Genomic DNA, 23,277 nt, shown 5'->3' with positions numbered 1-23,277 from the left:
CAAAATGTTGCTACTCCTTTTTAAGGGTCTTAATGTTCCAGCACCATCATATTCAGAATATTTCATAAATCACCATACATTGAAGACTAAGGTGAAACCACCTGTTGCTCCTATCAGTAAAGCTGAGTTAAGAGCTGCTCAGAATCAGCCAGACTTTTAATGGGCCTTTAAAGACCCACCTCTACTCTTCTGCTTTTGAATTAAAAAGTGCTTGATATCTGTACCATTTCTGTTTTTACAGCATTTTGTTTCTATTTAAACTAATGAATCATTTCATTAATTTTTTTTTTTTTCTTTTTTTATTTGTAACCTACTCCTATCAATTAATCTGCAACCCTAACCTCAGCCCTTTGGTGCAGCTTGTTTGTTGTACAGTCAGTGCAATGTAAATAAAGTTGGCGTTAAAAGTTAACAGTTTCTCTGGATGAGCACACATAACAGCTTCCACTTTGTAACATATTCTGCAAATAAAATTGTAAGTAACAGCTTGTGAACCAAAATGAACTTTTATAATAGTTAGGCTATCTGGACATGCTTGATATATTCAGTTTTCCAGAAAGCGATTATTATTATTAGGAATCCTGACACACACTGTGATCTTCAGTTTAAAACCAGACTTCATATCCAGGAGCTTAAAGTTTTAACCACAACGTACTTTTGGGTAACTTATGTTAAGGACCAACACAAAGTAGCACATAATTAAAAAGTGAAAGAAAAATCCTTTTCTGACTCCTTTTTACAAATAAATCTTATAATTGTGGCATGCATAGGTTTTCCACAATCTTTACTGTAATACCCCTAAATGAAATCTATTGCAACCAGTTTATTTTCATCTGAGTAAGGCCCATCGGTTTGTTAGACAACACTGACGCCATCATGAAGGACAAGGAACACAGCGGACAGGTCTGGAATAATGTGTTATGGAGAAGTCTGAATCAAGGAGAGATTATACATTTTAAGCTTTGAACATCCCCCCAGAGCACTGCTAAATCCACCATCTGAAAATAAAAAGAGCATGGCACAATGGCAGACCTACGAGGACATGGTTAACCTAATCTGACACGCAGGGTAAGGAGGGTATTAATCAGAGAAGCAGCCAAGAGGCCCATGGCAACTCTAGAGGAGCTGCAGAGATTCACAAATCAGAAAGGAGAATCTGCAGACAGGATGATTGCATGCCGAGCTCTTCACAAATCTGGCTGTTCTTGACTGTAGATGAGAAGAAAGGCCGTAGTGAAAGAAGACCATAGGTAAGTACCACATGCAGGTTACGATGTTAAGGGGAGGATAACAAACATCTGGAGGGGTGTACTCTTGTCAGATGATACAAAAATCTAACTTTTTGACCAACATGCAAAGCTCTAAGTGTGGTAGGTCACTAACACTTTACTTCATCCTGAGAACAAACCTTAAACAGAGAATATATAGCGAGGCTTGGAAATCTGATTTTCTCAGATCTCTTGAATCCGACTGATCTTGAGACATTTTGCCAAGAAAAATGAAAGGCACCCGTCTGCAGGCACATGGCGGCGCCATTTTATAATCAATGCTGGAAGTTCACGCTGGAGGTTTTTGGACTTTGTGATACGCAGAGACTGAGAGAAAAGTAAGGAAATCTCAACCTCAGGTCAGTGGATTTGATACCTAAACCTAATTTAATACCTGTGGTTTATCCCCTCCCCACAGAGCTAACCCCAACCCTAAAATTAGTGGATGAGAAACCTAAATCTAAGGACAGTAGATTTAATATGACTTCATTAACTTCCTGTTAGGACTGATTTCAATGGGTCAGGACCAGCGGTTGGGGCCGACTTTCGATGATTTTGGCAGCGACTTAATTTTGAAAAGTTTTGTTTTTATTTAAGTCATGAACAGTCAGGTGATCACGCATATCAAAGCCATAAACATTTCAGGAATGGCTTCCTGCTATTTTTGCTTGACTTCCAGTGTGTACTTCAGGCCTTGATTGCAAAGAAGAGAAACTTACCGTCTCTAAATGTACAAAAGCTGGTGGAGAAATATGGCCAATTACGACGTCGTTATACTGAAAGGTGGTTCTAGAAAGCAAGTTATGACTAGTACTAGACTTTTTCGATTTTTAAAAATAATGTTCTTTGTAGAAATTTTCATTAAGTTATTAATTATGCACAAATTTATGTTGGTTGACCACAGAAGCTTTCTATAAAATACGTTGAAGTTTGTGATTATGACAGCGCAAAATGTTAACAAGCTCCAGTAATATGAATATTCTTGAAAGGCGAGGTATGTCAGTGAACATCTAATGCAAAAGTGAGCATGTTGTGAAGGTTAATGAAACACTGTTTGCATTGAATGTTGTTGAATGCAGACGACTCTCCCTGCAGCTCTACGCTTCTCCAGGAGTGAATGCTGCTTGTCAGGACTTTGATGCAATCAACTGGTTCCCTTATATAGGACATTTTTGACCAATCTGTATAAAATGATTGAATTTGACTTTGTAAAGTGCCTTGAGATGACATCTTTCATGAATTGGTGCTATATACATAAAATTTAATTGAATTGAATTAATATAATTGAGAGCGGAGTTATTTTAGATAGTAGAAACGTTCGGGCTTTCCGGTCAGAATTAACTCCTGTTTTATGCAACTAAGAAGACTCTAAGCGCAATCTACTGCTCATAATTTCTCTAATTTTTTTTTAATATAATATATAATCCAACTGCTTTTTCCTATATTTATTGGAAAGAATTTCCTGTATTTTAATCATGTAAAGCACTTTGTATTGTCTGTGTACTGAATTTTGCTATATAAATAAATTTGCCTTGCCTTGCCTTGCCTTAAAATACATCTAAAAAGAAACATTTTGAATAGAACTAAATATGCTTCACATTCACAACGAGCTTTTGGCTTTTAGACAGAGAAACAAAACACATTTTAAATTGTGCTCTTGAAATTTTATTAACCAAGCGACTGAAAGAAGACAGCCTAATTACTGACATTTAAACGATAATAAAGCCGAATTAACTCCTAATCGTATCCTAACATTATGCAGTGCATTTGGACCCACATGCAAAGCACAGAGCCCTCACTAAAAAAAAAGGCCTCTTGAAGAAGAAAGCTTTCACGTTCACTGTGAAAACATGTCTGGTTTGAGAGTCTTAATCAGTTCTCATAAGGAGAAAAGAAGCATGGCACACACACACACACACACACACACATGCACACACAAGACACGCAATCAGGCCAGTTAGCAGTGTGCGCACTTAAACACCAATTCATCCAATCCCCGGTTGTCTTGATTATACATTTGGGTTAGATTTGAAATGTATCTTGATTAAATATTGAGAAGGACCACTCTCGCATTGCTTGTCCTCAATGTTTCACTCTTCCTCCGAGGCCTCTGAATGTCACTGTGTGAGGAGTATATGTGTATGTGTGTTTGCCCCGTAGCTAAACATGATTTTATTTATCAAGTGTCATGTCATTAGCTCCTTGGCTCATCACAAGCACTAATAAAACTCCACTGCACTGAAATATCCCCAGGTTATGGCAACGGATTAAGAGCAACGCAGTCACAAACAGTCTAATTATAGCCTTTTTAAGATTCCTCTGAATTAGAGATGCCCTATTTTGTACACTTAATTTCACTTCACAATTTGAATTGGTGAATGAGGATTTGTGCTCTTGTTTTAATGGGTTTCACACTTTTGAGTGGAAATGAGATTTTGGCAATCCCTCACGACCAACTTTGCCATTTTGTTTTTACTCATTGCTGAAACTGAAATTCTGTTCAAGTTCCTTTCTTTGAGAACTGTGATGGACCTTTGTTCTGTGTTTCTGGTTCCAACAGAGGTGAAAAGTGCAGTTTTAACATGCTAAAAACTTCCTTCAAACTCAAATGATATTAAAAGACATCATATCTCCCTCTCTGGGACACCATTACCCAGAAAAGCTCAAAAGTTTTGCTGATCGCTGATAGCTTCCTCAACGGAAGACTGTCTACATTTGGTACAAAAATTAGAATACAAGATGATTAAGTATCACAGAAACCAAGACATGTAAATCTGTTATTTTTGTCATATGCCGGTAAACTTTCATTGGCTAATCATTAATGAAAATGATTCAGTCCTCTTCTGAACCACAACTATTTTTATGGTTTGCCTCCTAGGATTAAATGTTTTGCTTGCAATATTTTAAACTGGTCTTTCATGGTTATTCTTCAGATTTTTTTTAAATATTTTTTCATGTAGTGTTTATTTGGACTCTGGCTGTGTTTTCACGTTTTTTTTTCTTTGTACCTGGCCATCACTTTTATATTGTGCCCTGGGTGATTATGAACTGAAGACAAAAAAAGGAAGGATCAGGCCAAAAAACAATCTAGGGCACATAAAGAGTATCTAAAATTCATGTGTTTAGAGAAATAAGAGAAAACAGTAAAGATCTGACACAGGACCTGGAAGTTCACCCTTCAGTTGTTTATCCAAGTCTTCAAAGTAACAGCAGGACATTTAAAAATCACCCCAACCACATAAAAACACTGTAGTCTGTCAAAGTGTTATGTTAATGTATAGAAATAAAAATATATTGAGCCTTTGTGAAAGGGGTGCTGCTGCTAACAAAGTGCCTGAACATACTAGTTGGTTCTTGGTTAAATTGCCTGATGAGTGTAGACACAACACAGGCCCATCGTTTTAGTTTGGGAGCCTTTCATCCCTTAATCGTTCATAAGTCAGAAGCTCAACAGAAGGGGAAAAAAAGTTTTACTCTCAAAGCTGTTGTGAATGATGGCTAAACATTTGTAGAAAAATCAAACAAAATCTCTCCATTTTTTTTGTATTAGTATCATTGCATTCCTGCAATGATACTAATCTTAAAATTGTTTATATATATATATATAGATATATATATATAGATATATATATATATATATATATATATATATATATATATAACCTATATATATATATATATATATATCTATATATATATATATATATATATATATATATATATATATATATGTGTGTGTGTGTGTGTGTGTGTGTATATATGTGTATATATATATACATACATATTGTCTTAAAAATTTGTATAAAAAAAAAAATATATATATATATATATATATATATATATATATATATATATATATATATATATATATATATCACCGTGAATGTAAATAAGACATCATATGCCCATTCCTACTTCTTTTTGTACTTTTATTCTCATTTTTCGCTTTTTCTTTGATCCACTGTATACATATGAAAATTCATTGTATATAACTGATGCACCTTTCCTACTTTTGCACCTTTTCTTATGAGCCGATGTGCCAAGTGAATTTCTCCAATGTGAGATCAATAAAGCCTATCTTAACTTATCTTGTCTTATCTTATCTTATCTTATCTTATATTATTACTGAGGACTGTCCAGTCCTTTTGAAAGGCCACTGGAGACAGTTTGAAAACTTCCACAAGTTATATTCCCAACTTTGTCATGCATTCCTTTATATGGAGAGGCTCGCGACAACGACACGTGAACATGAGAGTGAATAAAAAAAATGCACGCAGGTGATTAGTGATTGCATGAATTTGGTTGTTTATTGTGTGACACGGACATTTGCTGCTGTCCGACAGTAACATTCTCACTGGCACACAGACCTGACCTAGAATTGCTACTTAGAATTGGACTGAACCATCTCGCAGGAACGGAGGGGGGGTTGGGGGGGGGGGGGGGGAAAGAGAGTCGGCAGGAAATCTTGACTGGGATGTAATGGAGTAGGACCACTGGAAAGCTCCGGCGAAAAGGGGGGGGAAAGAGACATGTATTTATATATATATATAAATAAATATATATATGTATATAACATAATAATGTGGCCGTGATAATGTGATTTAGTAATGTTGGAGGCGTAAAAGTGCGGGGGGGAAAACGGAGCCGGAGCTAACATCCCAGGTGAGTGGTGCTCTTGTTTTGTTTCTCCGCGCAGCCGGAGAGTGTCGCCGCCGCGGCTCGCCTCCTGGCAACGGGCACACGCGGGTCCTCCTCCCGGGGACATCACACTCCGGCATCCGTTCTTCCCTGCCTCTGTCCCCGAAGGCAGGCAGGCAGGCTGGCTGGCTGGCTAGCTAAACCCACACGTCGCGTCTTGGCCTCGCTCACACGGAGAGCTACCCTCCTCCTCCTCTCCTTTTTTTACTCTTTTCTCTCCTTTTCTTTTTTCTCCCCCGACTCGCAAATGACGTTTTTTTGCGGCGCAACAGAAGCGGATTATTCACGATGTTTTCGGCGTGGTGTGAACCCCGCGGAGAAATAACTGGGCTTTTTTTCCTCCTTTTTTTTTTTTTTTTTTTTGGTATCACTCCCCCACCAACACCACCACATTATCACACCGGAGGACCGGCCGTGCTTCGTTAAAAATGGGGGAAAAAACAGGGGACACAATGCAGCAGGCATGTTCTGCATTCTTCAGGAGCTCCACGCCGTCGGTATTGTATTTCAATGCGTCTGAAAAAAAAATGTGTTTCGTGTGATTTTCTAGTTATTATTATTATTATTTTTTTTTTGCAAACGCGTAACGAGATTACAGGCCTCGCTCGGTGTGTGATTGTGTCGGCCGGCCCCCGATCATCTGCCGAGCGATTTAATTGTTACATTGTTAACGGGAGCCGAGCACAACTTGGGGGGGGGGGAGAAAAAAATGAACGTTTTATCCAAGGCGGGCTTTGAGTTGTCCTTTTATTGTCCACCCCCCCCTCCTCCCTTAGGACGAGTCTCGTTTAGGACGTGCATTTCTTTTTTTTTTTTTTTTTTATTTCCTCCTCCGTGCTTGTTGTCGTTTGTTCTCGCTCTCCTCCGCCGTCCGCCTGCCTCCCTCTTCGGGGGGAAGACTTTGTTTGCGCTGGCCGAGGCTCCATGAATGCGAGCGCTGAAGTCCTCCCTCCCTGCCTCCACCTCCATACACCCCCCCTCCTCCTCCTCCTCCTCCTGCCGCCGCCGCCACCTCCTCCACCACCAGTGCTCTGGCGAAACAGGAACAACTTCTTTTAGGAAAAAGGAAGAAAGAAAAAAAAAAAAAGTTCCTGGAGTTGGAAGCGCCATGGATTTACTTTGTCCGCCAAGAGTTGTCCAGTGAGGCGCTGAGATTTCTGGGTAGGGGGGGTGGTAGAAAAAGTCCCTGCGGTTGTTGCATATATGTGTGTGTGTTTTTTTTAAAAGGACTTCCTCGAGTGGGTTAGTTTGTGAGCAACTTGTGGCATTGTCCTGTGTTATCATGGCTGGCTATAACAAAGAAAGAGTTCCAGTCTTGTTTAACTTGACCCACTGGAGTTGGGAGAAGCACCCAAAGGGGTTCCTAATTCGTGGCTTAGTTGGTTCACTTACCTGAGATTTAAAGTCTTGATTTTTGTTCTTCAAAACCAGCTTCATAACAACTAGAGGTGCACTGATTGGAGTTTGGAATCGGCCGATTACTCGTTCTCAAAAGCCGAGTTTTTTTCTCTAAAAATCCTGGAGCTGTTTCCTGTTCCTTAAACGCATCAGCCAACATCTACTCTGCACCCCTTTTTTTTCTTTTGTGGTAAACAATAGAGGGAAAAACAAACTGGACAAAGGTTGGAGACAAAGATGCCCGGTGTGTTGGCACAATGTCATTCTTTGCGACACTATGGACATGTGTGGAGGCTAAACATTAAGGAGGGCAATTGATGTTATCCAGTCATTTGTCCCTCAATTTACAAGAAAACTTGTGAACTTAGTTTCCAAAAACAATCTTTGATGTAAGATTATACCCTTTTTAAGTTTTCTAATACATTTCATTTAATTGCTCTTAATAGTCCCCTTGATTCAGCCAAAGTGGCCTTTTATTGTCCTGTGTTATGACTAGGGAAGTCTTCATGCATGACAAGCTTATTTAGCTGAACCCAGAAGAACCTACTAATCTTTATGGCTTTGTTAGTTTGCTAACCTGTTTTTAAAAAAATCTCCCCCGGCTATTTTTGGAGCAAGTTTCCTGAAAAGCAGCACAGCAAAGAGATCTAAATTTCTACTAAATTGTTCTGTAGCACCGTAAAACTAGAGATGCGCCAGTCAATCAGTGGAAAAGACAATTTTTCCTTTCCTTTTAGGGTCTGCTCTGAGTAACTAAAATGGTGACCGTTTGGTTTTCCCTATTCATTAAATTAAATAAAGTTTAGTTCTCCCACTATTTTTAGTCTTTTGTTGCATCAACCATCAGCAAGTATTTACGTGCACTTTCTTGAATTTGACGAAAATCCTGTAACATTTGGTGACAGAATATTGTCTAATACTTTACATTTCCTGTTGGATTTAATATTACCACCCCTATCAATAGGTAGGTAGGAAAACCTGTCAAAACAAATAATTTCTTTTTAAAGAGCAACGGAAAATACCGACATTAGGCGTGGGTTAAAAATGAAGTCAGCCACAGGTGAATTCATAGGTGGTTATAAAATGTAACCCAAGCTTTTAACTTGTTATGATAAATATCGACTCATTGACCTTTTTAATAGTCATTTAATTAATCCAAAATGGCACTTTTCTTTTGTTCTGTGCTTTGTTGGTTGGATATGACAAAGAATGCAGGGTTTCCCGCAGCGCTATCTTGGCGTGGCGGCCGCCTCGCCAAACTCACGCCCCCGCCACGCCAACGTTCCCAAAAAAAAAAAAAAAAAAAAAAAAAAAAAAAGTGTGACGTCAACACGCGCGTGCGTGAATGGCATGGAAAAAACCCTTGGATACCCCCCGCTCCGCGAGTCGGTCCGCGGAAAGAAAACGTAACGTAACCCCCCCCCCCCCCCCCCCCCCCGCAAAGTTACGCCTCGCCTAATCAAATTCCTGCGGGAAACACTGGAATGTTTATACTATTGTTAAACTTGATCCGCCAACGAGAGAAGAACCTACAGGTCCTCCACTGGTTGGTTAGTCCAATAAGTCAATGAATAAAAATGGAAGCAATTTCTCCATTTTTCTTTCCTAAATGTGTCAGTTGGATCGTGCAACAATTGGCCGAAGATTGTATCGTTCCTCAGTGTATTAAACGCTTATTAAACGTATCAAAGGTATATGAAATGTCAACCAAAGGCCTGATGCGTCTCAATAGTCCAGGTTTAAGACAAAATCTGCTAAATTTTGGGAAAGGTGCTTTAATTTCTCTTTTAGACAAACATATTACCAGCATGAATGGGTATGTAAGCCAAATTTTCCATTTATTCTTAGACGGCAATAAAAATGGATTCTAATGATACCGACACGGTGACTCTTATATATTAAGACGGCTACAGCATAACATTGAACTCTTATCAGACAAATGACATTATTTAGTCTAAAGAATAATTAAAATTCTTTAAAATGGCAAGAATATCATATTTAGGTTAATTACGTTTCGTAAAGCTGAAACTCTAGAGTCATTTATGTCCCTCCATTAACGTTGAAATGTGAAAAATAACAGACAGGCTCAATTTCAAATTATTATTATATATATCGCTGACGCTAACACAGCTCACACTTATCTACCAGCTAGCAATCAGAATTGTCTGATTTCTTCCCTGATCGGCTCTGATTGGTGATCGGAAAGTCAAATGCTTTATAATCAACCCCCCCACCCCCTCATCCAGTACATGTATAGAAACTTAGATTTTGCAGCATTCCTGGTCAGTAAACACGTCAGCTAACAGCAGGTATTTTGATGCAGTTTTGTTATTTGATTTAAAATCTGGTAAAGTTTAAGGGCAAAGTCATTTAACGCTAAAGTTGGGCTAAACCTGTAATTGCTGCTACCTCTAGCTAAGAAGGCAGCGCGTTTTCTTCTGTTTATCGTCCCTGGGAAGAAAAATGGTCTAAATTGAAATCGGTTCACCAGACCGCCGGGCAGGGAAAGCTATCTGTGCATGAAACCGGTTCTCAGAGCGGCCTTTTGACTTTTCTCACCCGTTTCTCTCGTTCAGAGTGAAACGCTCACGTTCAGTTAGCGGTCCGGGGGTTCTGGGTCCAGTTTTGAAGGCCGTTTCCTGAGCCACCGAGCTTCCTGTTAGAGCGCCCTAACCTGGCAACGCTGCCGTCTGACGTCTCTGGGTCAACGCGTCCTCTTCATTGACATTTCTGTCCTACTTCCAGTTCATATCCAAACCATTATCCCTATTTTTAACCATCGCATGTCCCTTCATATCTTCTTTTTGTATGTATTCTGGAGGTGAATGGTTAGCAAATGCACCAAAATCACATGATTTAATTGTGATATTTTCTTGGAAAACTGTATTTACCCTTTTTTTCCCTGTTCATTTGGCTTCTGATCCCTGTTTAGTCCAGTTAGCCGTTTAAAAAAAACAACTAATTAAGACCCCTGGTCAATACAAGCTAACTCTGAGCGACCTCCTGCTGGTAGATATTATTCGCTGAAGCCACATGTCCACATTTCCCTCCATTAAACTGTGAATTATATGAAATTTACTTTAAACCGTTAGTTGTTCGGTACAGAGGTAGGAATAGTTACCGGACCAGCAGCCCCCCTGTCTGACGTCGGCGTTGGAGCTGTAGCGATCAGAACTTTCGACTCGCCCATCGGGATTTTACGCTCAAATATCTTAGTGGTCTATAATTATTTATATTCAAAGCAGAGGCCGTGTCGCACCTTGTGTTTAGAGTTACCATTTAAAACCGTCCAGCCTCCTCAGTGGCTGAGGTTGAAAGCTCAGTAGGAAAAAGCAGCAATGTTGCTGTTTGCCACGGAGTCTTCCTAATATCTGCTGATGATGAAGTCAGCGTGGGGTGAAGTCACGGCCTCACCACTAAGGACGGGAGGAGACGATGTCCCGCGGCACACGGTTCGCTTACACTGCAAAAACTGAAGTAAAAATAAGGAAAGATTTTATTGAAATTGGTGTATTTGTCCTCGATTTGAGCAGGTAAATAAGAAAATCTGCCAATGCAATGAGTATTTTGACCGTTAAGATAAGATAGTGAGATTTACTGCACGTCAAATAAGACGTGGGAAATGAGTTGTTCCTATTGTAAGTGCAAAAATCTTATTCCATTGACAGATAATTGTATTTACTTGCTCAAATCAAGGATAAATGTACTAACTTCGAGAAATTTTTTATTATTTTTAGTTCCCTTTTTACAGTGTAGCAGCTTTTGTCTTTCCGTAGGTCTCTTTTTAGGGTTAGAGAAGACCAAAACCGCAGATATCTCACCAAATGGACGTCCGGCGCCCGCCGACAGCCTACACTGCAAAGACAGAGCTAAAAATAAGTAAAAAAAACCTCTTGAAATTAATGCATTTATCCTTGATTTGAGCAGGTAAATAAGATGATCTGCCAATGGAATGAGTATTTTGACCCCTAAAATAAGCTAATTAGGTATACTGCACTTGAAATAAGACGAGTTGTTCCTATTTTAAGTGTAAAAATCTTATTGCATTGGCAAATCATCGTATTAACCTGCTCAAATCAAGGATAAATGCAGTAATTTCAAGAAGATATTACTCACTTTTAGTTCCGTATTTGCAGTGTAGGGGTCTCTTGTAGCAGCCTCGTAGAAAATCATAACAACACGGCCTCCCTCCGGCTTCACGTCTAAGCATCTCACTCGTATAAAAGATTGCCCACTAGCCTCTTAGCGACCTCTCAGTCGCCAAAATGTACATGGTGTGTGTGGGCAGAAAAGACAGCCGAGGTGCAGCCAGCCGGCCAAACATACAGCTGGCACGCAGAGCTCGAAAAACGCGTCTCCCTTCAGAATGAAAGGGAAGGTCTGCCCCGCGCTCCCTCGCGCGCACGCCGCTCGATAGGTGACCCGTAAATGAGCACCCGGGTTGCCGTAGTCCCCCCGAAGGCCCCGGCTGTGTCCTGGTTCTGCGTTTACGTCTCGCTGTCGTCAACGAGACGCCACCGAGTGCTTTCCTTTCTTTTTCCGTCTCCTTGTCTGCGATTCAGCCGATGAGCAAAGTTCTCCCCCCCTTTTTGTGTTGCAGGTGTGAATGAGTGGTGGCCGTAGGTCGTCCTGAGCGGGCCAGGTTCCTGCGCGACAGCCCCCCGCGGCTGACTGGGAGGAGTCGAGCGGAGAGCAGACGTCAGCGCCCAGGGGGACCCGAGGCCTGGTTCTCCACATGAGGCCCTGCTGAAAGGGCAGGGGGGGCTTCTGAGGTAACCCGGCTTCACTCTGGCTGCGTGTTTGTTTGTCCTTTTTTTTTTTATGTGTTGCGCCTTCACCGTGCAGCTTCTTCCGTTTGCCCGACCTCATGTGCCGAGGAATATGTGCGCCGAGCATGGAGTGAATGCTGTCGATATGCAGCTCAGGATGAGACAGAACCACGTAGGGGAAAAAAAGAGAAAAAGAACAGCTTAAATGTCAGGCAGCTGAGTTTGAAAGTAGTAAGGATTATTCTTTCTTTGGCTGTTTTTTAAGAATAAAAAAAAGCCAAATATAGCATAAAGCACAGTTTTTCTATTTTAAAGCCTTGGCCACAACTGCCATGGAAACAAACGCCGCTCTCAAAGTCCGACTGGCGCCGTAAACCATCAGCTTACTGCCGCCGCGCTGCAGCAGGAGCGCTCTCCCCCCCATAACGGCCGTCATTATCTCTTTGACATTTATCTATGAAGGTGTCTGCATTCTGATGAGGAGCTCCTCTAGCCGTGGAGCGGCTTCAAGGTGAATCTCCTCGGCCGTTTTCCGGGACTATCTCGGGGGGGCCCTCCTCCTGCGATCGGGTCTTGTTGCTGCCGGACCAAACCCGGGTCAGGATGCTCCTCCTGAGAACGCCGTGCCCCGCTGTTTGTTTATCCACTATCTGATCCAGAAGAGTGTTAACCAAAAACCACAGCGGGGTGAAGGACTCTGGGAAATGGATATCGATGCGTAGCGGCGAAGGATTTATTTTTGCCTCTGCGTACCGGCGTCTCAGGTTTCCGTGCATTTGTTTGCTTCGTGGCTTTTCTAATTAAAAACTCGCCGGGTTTGTGTTGCGTGTGACGTGGTAGGGATATGCCGGGCAGTCAGTTTTTTTTTTTTTCTATTTCGCTTGTGCAGTTATCTCGATTAAACCCCACCGTGTTTTTCTATCGCTTCAGATGTTTATTTTCACTCTGCGGCGTTGTTATCGTTTTGCTGTGGTAGTCTCAGAAACTTTGAAGTGCTTCCCATTAGGAGAACATATCAGTTTTCCATTAACCTGAGTCTTTGACTAAGAGGTTCATTCACAATTCATTAACGATTTTAATTCATCCGCACGAGCCTTCATACAGGAGTAATTATGAGGGACCCCTCCCACCCCCAGGACAAATAAAAAATACAGCTCAGCCGTTAAAATAATGCTGAACAATTGCCAGATCTCCGCTGATTGGAAAACGTGTTGTATTTCCCAGACAGATTTAATTAGGAAATTATTAACCCATTTCTAAAGATCTAATCTCTTATGTAGTTTTACAACACTGCCAGTTTAGAAAAGAAACAATTATTATTCCTCCAGCTGCAAAAATAACAGGCCTGCACAAGGTTGGGACTTGGTGACGTTGAATATGGCGATGACGACTGCAATCAACCCACATTTTCCTTTCCTTCATCACAGTGGCCTCCCCTCTCTCCCTGTACTTGGATCTCTATTAGTTGCAGCTATAATAAACAGTAAAAGTCCATCTTAGTGGCCAGATCTCTTATATGAAAGCAGAGGTTGAGTGCATTAGCGTCTGAAATTGTATTGCGTTGCATTTTTTATACTGTCCGCATTGATATTCTAACGACGGTTAGTGATCAAGTCAGTTAATTCATATAGCATCAAATCTCAGGGCACTCTATTGTCAATTCAGTCAAATCAGATAGTTTGGTTCAAATTCTCCGTCTAAGGAAAGCCAGCAGGTTGCATCGAGTCACTGACCTGCAGCATTCAGTCTTCCTGAAACAGCGTGTAACCGCAGTGGACATCACAGCAGCGCAATAGTAGCTCCTGAAGTGGCTTCATCTAGATGAGGAACAGACAAACCCTTAGCCGGCGTTCAAGTTGGCAGCAAAATCCATCTCCAGGGCGGCGTCTCAGCCAAACAGAACGGCAGACAAAATGCAGCTGCCGTTGAGAGGGAAATGGTCGAGGCAGGTGAACGTTCATACTGAGCCTGGTTCTGGTTCTGCTGGAGGTTTTCCTTCCTGTTAAAGGGGAGTTTTTCCTCTCCACTGTCACTTCATGCTTGCTCAGTATGAGGGATTGCTGCAAAGCCATGGACAATGCAGACGACTCTCCCTGTGGCTCCACGCTTCTTCAGGTGGAGTGAATGCTGCTTTTCAAGACTTTGATGCAATCAACTGGTTCCCTTATATAGGACATTTTTGACCAATCTGTATAATATGATTGAATTTGACTTTGTAAAGTGCCTTGAGATGAAATGTTTCATGACTTGGCGCTATATAAATATAATTGAATTGAATTGAAATGGCTGTTGTTGTGTTCAAGCAAGAAAGAAATGCATTCATTATTATTGGTGGTAGCTTTTTTTGGTAATTTATTGTGTAGCCCTTTGTTGCTTTTTGGACAGTGACACACACGGGTTGAGTCGGGCCGACTGTCGGCTGCAGAACATGGCTGCCGCTTGAAACTTGCCAACCGTAGTTTTTAAAACGGCATCACCTTAATGTGACCCCTGGATGTTGCCGTGGCTGGAAATTTTCCCAAACATCCGACTCCATCTTGCTCGTACGCTCCTGCTGTATCACCGGGGGCTCTCTTGTAGCCAGCTGACTGGCAGTGCGCAGCAAGAGGTGAAAGGAGGGCAGCTCTGGAAGACTCTGCATCCAGCTTTCCTGTTTATTCCAGTCATGCTGATGATTTTGGCATCTCGAGTCTGCATTTAGTGCCGCCCGTCTGTAATCAGATCGACTCAAACCCTGAGACAAATGAGAGACGGGCCGCAGATACCCCCAATGTAAAGTTAAGTAGAAAAGGTCACAAAATAATCAACTCTTGTTGTTAACCAAATCAAATTTAACCTTTGTGTTCGTTTATAAACCCTCAATTCCCAGTGAGAGGGGGAAAAAAAAAAAAATATAATCAGATCAATCAATACAAGCTAATAATGTAGACAGATTCAAATTGAACGACTTGGACTCCAGTTTAATCCTCATCATAACAGCATGTCGTCAAATTTAGCTCATAATGCCAGCTGGTGAAAGGTTTTTCTGTCTGCAATTTGCAGGAGGCTTTGCAATGAGCCACTGACTGGATGAATCCTCTAGGGATGCACCGATATGGAAATCTGGGCCTATTCTGATATTTACCGGTGTGTGTGTGTGTTTGTGAACACACATTTACGTTTCTGTGATGGTCAAAATTTAGTACAATTTTGTGCCGACTGAAAACTATGCCAACTGAATCTGTGAATGTGGGTTATAATCTAGACTCTAGAGTTGCATCCTGCTTTTCATGTCATCATTCAACACCGTGAACGACGACCGCATTCAATTCAATTTTTAATTACATTTAATTTATATAGCGGCAAGTCATGAAACATGTCATTTCAGGGCAATTTCCACAGTCAAATTAAATCAGATTATGCAGATTAGGTCAAAAAATGTCCTCTCTAAGGAAACCCAGTAGATTGTATCAAGTCTCGACAAGCAGCATTCACTCCTCCTGACAGGCGTTGTTCATGGCTTTGCAGCAATCCCTCATACTGAGCATGCATGAAGCGACAGTGGAAAGAACATTGCTGACATTGTATCTCTGCTTCATTTAAAAAAACAAAAAAACAATGATGCATTGCGGCTGTTAAAATCGGTCCGGTTTTACTTATCGGACCGATACAGACATGATAGAAACCGTATTGGCCGATGCCGATATGTCGTCCATCCCTAGAATCTCTCCTCCTCCTGGGCAACCAGGTGGCAACAAACTGGTTGGTTAAAGTTTGGACCTCCATCCGTCAGCTGACGTCAGCATGTCTGTCAGCATGTATTGTAGCAACATATTTGTGTCGTGTGATTCTTTTCAGTGTCGCCGTATCTAGATCGAAGACTCGCTGTTCTGGTCCTGTATTTACAGAAGACGGCAGTAACACTGTAGGCTGATATTTGTTTATGGGAAGTCATGCGGGCAATGCGACGTTCACCCACGACTTCAGGCGTTTTCCTGATATCCTCAAACCTGATGGCAAGTAATTGGAGGGAATATCATAGCAGTTTGAAACCGTAACTTTTTAAATGCCTGTCTATACCCTGACACTAGTAGCCAGCCGGTGCCTGATTCATCAGTGACAAAAAAAGGTTAGTGTTAAAAGTGTTCAGCTGACTAAGTAGCTGAAATAACTATTAAAAATTAAAGATGTAAATGTGACAATCATGGCTCCTTCTTTCCCTGTTAAGTTTCTGCTGAGAATGCTGGAGATTGACCGCTTTATAGATTTACAATAGTCTTTACAATAAAAACGGAAGAAAACACAAGACTTTGTGAAAATAAAAATCTTATAAGTCTTCATGCAGCAGCTTTTAGTAAATCCATCCAGCCGGTGGTTTTGTCTCCGTGTTTAAACGCATTTTCCTTTTTTTATTTGCTGCATCTTTTAGAGTAGGAGGTCATGGTCTTGTGTGTGTGTGTGTGGAAGGGTTGCCCCTACAAGATCCTCAGGGAAGTGTCCGCTGAGTCAGAGTCCACCAAATCCCTCCGTTTTCATGTTTCTCTGCTCTGATTGGCATTCCTGCCGCCGCCCGTGTTCCCTCTGAGGGAGGCGTCCGCTCAGACAGAGCCGCTATCTGCTGGGATCATCATCACCTCTGCACGCATGGAGGATAGCTTAGCTTAGCATGCATAGGAAATGTGGATGCTTTGATTACAAGTAACCCCTGTGGAGGCTAACGTTTGTTAGGGATTTGTACATTGCAGTGACAGTCTTGTGTTTATTTCTTTAGTTTTGAGAACAGCTGATCACCCTTTCTGTTTTAACAGTGTGAAATGAGGGAACTGTGGATGTAGAAAACTCTTCTGTTCTTTGAGTTCCCCATAAGGGATTAAGGTTTGATTAAATTAATGATTTGTAGAGAATTTTAAGTTAGATTTAAAAAAAAAAAATTAAAAAAAAGGTCTGAAGTAAGTAGTTGGTGTGCTCACCTGATCTCTAGGAAGTAATCAGTCCTTTGCAGACGGGTCTTTTGGAAGTGACTGTAGTACCAGCAAACTAATGACTTTTAAGCCAAACACAGCATCGTTTCAGCTTTTCTTTCGTTACATGTGAAAGTAAAACACAACATCTCACTAGTAATGTTGATTTCCTTCGCTGAGACATTTAAACAGGTCATTTTTACAGTTTTTGTTTGTTTCTGTTATTTTGACATGATGGTTTCTGCTACATATGTATGCACTAAATTTGGCACGTTTGTTACTTGGTCTCAAGCAAGTCCTTTTTATTGTCAACAAAAAATGTGGTAGTTTTGTACAGTTTATTTTAGATTCACATAGAGATGCACAATATGTTATTTGCTTATTAGAGATATTCATTCAAGTAATGCAGTTGGATTTACCAAAAGTGACATGGAGCCAAGTTACTTACATCCTAGAAGCTTAAAGATGGGATGTGGTGATGGAAAAGACGGGAGAATCTGGTGGGTTAAATTCACCCACTGTCGTCCTTGCTTATCTAACAGTTGTGTGTTGTCCTTTATATCCTCCAACTTCAGTGCTCCACAGTCCCTTTCCTCACAACTTGTTGCTGCGGCCCTGTTCCAACGCACATTAGTTAAATGAATGGCTCATTATCTGCCCCGTGCAGAAGCCGACAACATGCCGAGGAGCTAACCGGGCTCATTTATTCAGGTTTGCTGGAACAGGGATGCTTACTAAAAGTGCTGGACTGGATTAGAGAATCCCGCTTTATGTCACGCTGCTCTAGTTTTCTATTTATTTTATGGTTACAAAACAGTTATAATGGCGTACGTCTTCCCCATGTTATTGTGAAGGTGATGTTTTCCTCTCTGCACACATCCAGCACAGCGGCGTACTTTGGACGGACGTTTTCTCAGGAGAAAAGTTAGTGTTGTTTTTAATTAGCTGCTCGTTGTAAATAGAGATCGACTGATGCAGTTTTTTTTTTTTTTACAGGTCGATAACGATTATTTTGACGTCGGTCTAACCGATACCCGATATGTGCTGCTGATTATTTTTATTTTTTTGTGGGGCGGGGTGATTCTTGAGGCCAATATTGTTTTTTTTCTTCCTTCATTTACATGATAAAAATTACACAATGATGAATGTTACACAAGTCTCTGCATTTTGCAAGAAAAACCAAAGCATCATGACTCTTATTACAGGACTTTGCTCGTACTTGTGACAAACGCGCCACAGTGAGAAAAAAAGCTTTTTTTTTTTTTAGTTCAGTGGGGATAAGGAGGAGAAAAAACACTGATCACCACTGCAGCGGATATTTTTTTTATGTAAAGTTAGTTGCTGTACGCAATGGAGAATCGTGGACACATGATTCTCCATGGGAACAAACACACGCACAGCAGTGGCAGCCCTCCAGCTGGAGTTTAAAGACACAGAAACAGACGCACACCGCTGTACCCTCCCGCTCACAATGAGACAGGGACAGACTTTCAAAGGCCAGATACATCTAAATTAGACAGCTAAAACTGCATAAAAGTTGAACCCTCAGTGTCTTAACAACCAGTGTCCGAAATTAACTTCCTGATTCACTGGCCAAGTCGGCCGGTAGATGTAGGAATCAATCGGCCAAGCATATTTCTTACCGTCCAAAATATTAATTCTGACCCTAACTCCAGCTAACTATCTCCACATAATCCCGCTACGTAATCAGCCGTCACATGTGCAAGTGTTTGTGTACGTGCGCGTTTGTTGTCATACAAGCTGAAAGAAGAGGAACATAAAGCAGCATCCACCCAAATGATGACTGAAAAAACACGAGTTATTTGGTGCAAACGTTTATTCGGCATGTGGCAGCTAGCCCTCTGAAATTTACATACCAAACGGAAAACTTACTCAGATTTGGTGTTAATTTCAGATCCGTCTTACAACATCACCAGCCACTCTCCTCCTAGCCTCGTGAGACCATCCTGATCTCGCGAGCTTTCAAGGTTTCACTCGCAGATCAGTCTGGCTACTCTCCGTTAAAGAAAATTTGGAGCCGTTCACCAAACGAACGTCCAATCAGCGTTGGCTTTGAGGCGGGTTGAGGTGTGACGCAACGGGAAGCGCGTCAGTTCAGTATAAAGAACATGGCGGCTTCAGCTGATGAAACTAGCGTTAGCGTGGCTATCGAGCAAGTTTTATCGGAATTACAGAGTATTTCTCTGCTGAGCTAACGAGCCTTTACCTGCAGCAGCAAGAGTAGCTTGGCTTGTGGTTGTGTTTTCGTCGTCGCTGTTAGTACGTCATATGCTTTGTTGATCTGATTGGTTTATTTGGCCCGTCTATCACCACCATAGGCCAATCAGCTAACCAGTATTTTCGCCCCTTCCCAAAATTACTTCAACGGAAGGTTTCCAGATGGATATGCGGAGCAAATCCATCTGGCAGAGTCAGGTTACTCTCCTCCAGGGAGGGAGTGGCAATGGATGCCCTTCACGTGATCTCAAGGCATGGCTGCTGAATGCTCTAATGGTTCGGCAAACGCACACTGCAAAATCGCATCAAAAAATAAGTAAAATAAAATCTTAAAATTTGTGTTTTTGTCCTAGATTTGAGCAGGTAAATAAGATTATCTGCCAATGGAACGAGTATTTTTACCCCTAAAATAAGATAATTAGATATACTGCACTTGAAATAAGACAATGGAGATGAATTGTTCCTATTTTAAGTGCAAAAATCCTATTCTATTGGCAGATCATCTTATTTACCTGCTCAAATCAAGGAAAATACAATAATTTCAAGAACATTTTACTTATTTTAAGTACCGTTTTTGCAGTGCATGTACCTGTCGGTTGACGCCAATACTGGAAAAAAAAGCAAATATCGGCCAAAACTATCAGCCGATCGATGTATCAGTTCACCTCTAGTTGTAAACAAATTGAATGTGTTTTGTGTGTGAGTCTGCTCAAAACGTTCTGCGTTCTACACTAAATTGTAGTCTTTGAGTATAAATATGTATGTTCCAGCAATCATAATGGCTTCTAACAAAGTGTCAGATAATAGCAAATATTATGCAGGCTTGCTTCCTGTCAAATCATCACTAGATCAAATGGAGAGACACAGGCACGGTTAGTCGAAAAAAATGAAGGTGGGGTGTTCGATGTTGTTGGTATTAAGGGACATCGGAACAAAATGAGCAGGGTGTCTCATCGCACATTCTGCCTGGCAAACACGGCCCATCCGACGGTGCGTTCGCAGCTTATTAGCATTGTGGCCGAACAGGTTTTGTGGCTATTGGATCTGAGAGCGTAGGAGCCTAAAAGGAGCTCAGACAGAAAAGCACACGAATGAGCTGTGACTCATGGGAGCAGCGCCGGCCATAAACCTCACAACATCCCCGACATTATTGGGGCAGCAGAGCAGTGCTGCGGGCGTGAGCTTCGCTGCATGTCGGCTGCATATGTAGCCGACTTAGGAGAAGTATCGTTTTGGTAGCGTTCATTTGTCCTCATTTGAATGCGCTGGTGGTGAAACCTGAACGGTGACGCGCAGTTTTAGCGTTTGTGAAGCCAGCTGCTCTCACCTCCCCTTTGGTTTAGAAGCTATAGAAACATTTTTTTTTATTGTTGCTGCTGTAAGGCTCTTTATATGAGCAGGAACCAGCAGATGTCTTCTACGTTCTACCTCGACGGTCTGCGTGGCCTCTGAAAGGCCTTGCCGTTGGGATTTCCCACAATGCTTGTAGTCAGAGGGAGACGTCCTCTCAGCATGAGCGGGGCAGGAATGTGGCCAGAGTGTGGGAGCGACTGTGCAGACGAAAGGGTGAGGGGAGGGGGAGGGGGGGTGTCACGGACCAGAGAGCACGGCTAAGGGTAGGGAGGCTAGGCGGGGGTCTCTACAGAGGGCAGCAGAGTTTCTCTGTAGCAGTTGGTGTTTTTTTTTTTTTGTCTGAATTTTAACCCAAGCTGCATATAGGAGCAAGTCTCTATAGCTCAAATGCGTTTGATTGTGTTTCGATCGTTGTACGCTAAACAATCTGCTGAATGCGGTGGAAAGTGTTAACTTTGCAGCCTTATTTAGCTTTTTGACTCGAGGTCTTCCTGGTTCCTGCATTTCTAACCTGAAGAAAACCTTCAATAATCATAGAAGACGCTTGATTAGAATTCCAGAAAGATTCACCTGGTCTCAAGCAGACCCGGGAATAACTCTTGTCTTATTAGACCCAGAGAAAGGCGGCTGAGAGCTAATTGGCAGCTTGACACGCCACCTGCTAACGAGCAAGTCCAGAACTTTTTACTTATTTTATGTCTTTCTGTTTTCTTTTTGCATCAGAACCTCCACTGGCCCAAATATTACTAATTGACTGTAGGCGTGAGCTGGTTACTAGTATAAAGGTAAACCAAGGCTGTTAAGTCGCAGCTTCAAAACGACTGAATTATTTTCCAATATATGGTGGTCTGCATAGTATTTACCCCCCTTTGGTATTTTTCACATTTTGTTGCCTTCCAAATATGAATTAAAATGGATTGCTTAAGAGTTTGCACCATTTAATTTACAAAACATGCCAACTACGTCAAAGATGGATTTTTTTTATTTATTGCGAAGTAAACAACAAATGAGACAAAAGTAACAAAACATCAGTGTGCATACCTGTTCCCTCCTCCCAAAGTCAAATTGTAGAGCCACCTACTGCAGCAATTCTAGCTTCAAGTGGCTTTGGATCAGTCTCTGTGAGCCACATCTGGCCTCTGGGAGTTTTGCCCATTCCTGAAGGCAGAACTGCTCCAGCTCCTCCATGTTGGACGGGTTTCATTTGTGAACAGCGACGATCAAGTCTAACCACAGATTCTCAGTTGGATTGACATCTGGATTTTGACTAGGCCATTCCAGTACATTTAAACGTTTCCCCTTAAACCACTGGAGTGTTGCTTTGGCAGCATGCTTCAGGTCAGTGTCCTGCTGGAAGGTGAACCTCCTTCCCAGTCTCAAATCACAGACAAGAACTTTTCTGGATTTAGCACCATCCGTCTTTCCCTCGACTTGGTCCAGTTTCCCAGCCTGTGCTGCTGAAAAAACATCTCGACAGCATGATGCAGTCACCACCATGTTTCACTGTGCTGATGGGGTTCACGGGGGAGACGGTGGTTTCCTTGGTGGCCAAAAAGTTAAATTTTAGTCTGATCTGACAAGAGCACTTTCTTCTATAGATTCAGGGAGTTTCCCACAGGCCTTCGGGCAAACTCTAAACATGCCCTCTTATTTTTAACACAAGGTAATGCTTTTTTTTCTGGCCCAACTTCCTAGAAGCTTAAAGCTGACATTGTAGCACATTGAGATTCGAAGTCAAATGTAAAGTGCATTACAAACAAAATGCTGTACGGCTTATTGTGGTCGTATGGGCAGATCCTCCAGTTGCTGTCGAGCTCTGCAGCTCCTTTAGGGTTATCCTTGGTTTCTGTGCTGCCTCTCTGGTTAATGCCCCCCTGTTCTGGTCTGTGAGTTCTGGTGGACAGTCTTCTATCAGCAGGTTTGTTGGGGTACCATGCGGTTTCCATTTGAAGATAATGGATTTGATGACGCTCCAATAGCATCTGGATATTTTTTTTGTAACCCCACGCTGACTTGTACTTCTCAACAACTCCGTCCCTGACTTGTACTTCTCAGCAACTCCGTCCCTGACTTGTACTTCTCAGCAACTCCGTCCCTGACTTGTACTTCTCAGCAACTCCGTCCCTGACTTGTACTTCTCAACAACTCCGTCCCTGACTTGTACTTCTCAACAACTTGGTCCCTGACTTGTACTTCTCAACAACTTCGTCCCTGACTTGTTTGGAGCTGCTTGGTCTTTATGGTGTGATGCCTCTTGCTTACTGGTGCAGCAGCCTCTGGGGCCTTTCAGAAAAGGTGCTTTTATACTATAGATCATGTTATTTAACTTACAGGTTGGAATGTAACAAACTAGGTAAAAAGCCTAGAGGGGTGAATGTTTTTTTGCAAGGCACTGTAAAGTGCCTTGCAAAAAGGCATGTTGTATGTTAGTAAAACTTTAAATTACATCTCTCAGTATATAAAATCACAAGAGTCAACAAAGCACAAAAATTAAGCGGATACTTCGTTCCTACTGTTTAAAAGGCATTTAATGAAATGCCAGAAAAAGCACAAAAGTGACTGAAGTTTTCTCCATCTTGGTCCCACCATGTGTTGCTGTGCGCAGCGGGTCAG

At 41.7% G+C, this 23,277-nt stretch overlaps 1 protein-coding gene across 2 annotated transcripts in view; it reads left to right on the top strand.

Moving 5' to 3' along the window:
- Positions 1–5,721: 5,721 nt before the first annotated feature.
- The window catches only part of bcl9 (BCL9 transcription coactivator), a 48,719-nt gene continuing 31,163 nt past the window's right edge, over positions 5,722–23,277 (top strand). The window contains exons 1-2 of one of the 2 annotated variants that reach the window (XM_012879949.3): positions 5,722–5,930; positions 11,965–12,136. The gene's annotated coding sequence lies outside the window, so the exon portion shown is untranslated. Of the gene's footprint in view, positions 5,931–5,959; positions 6,464–11,964; positions 12,137–23,277 lie in introns of those variants that run through there. The other variant, XM_012879948.3, reaches the window with a different exon arrangement.

The sequence above is a fragment of the Fundulus heteroclitus genome, chromosome 7 (genome assembly GCF_011125445.2).
Source record: "Fundulus heteroclitus isolate FHET01 chromosome 7, MU-UCD_Fhet_4.1, whole genome shotgun sequence".
Taxonomy (NCBI): Eukaryota; Metazoa; Chordata; class Actinopteri; order Cyprinodontiformes; family Fundulidae; genus Fundulus; species Fundulus heteroclitus.
Note: the sequence above shows the minus strand (reverse complement) of the source record. Positions and strands in the feature narration are given on the sequence as shown.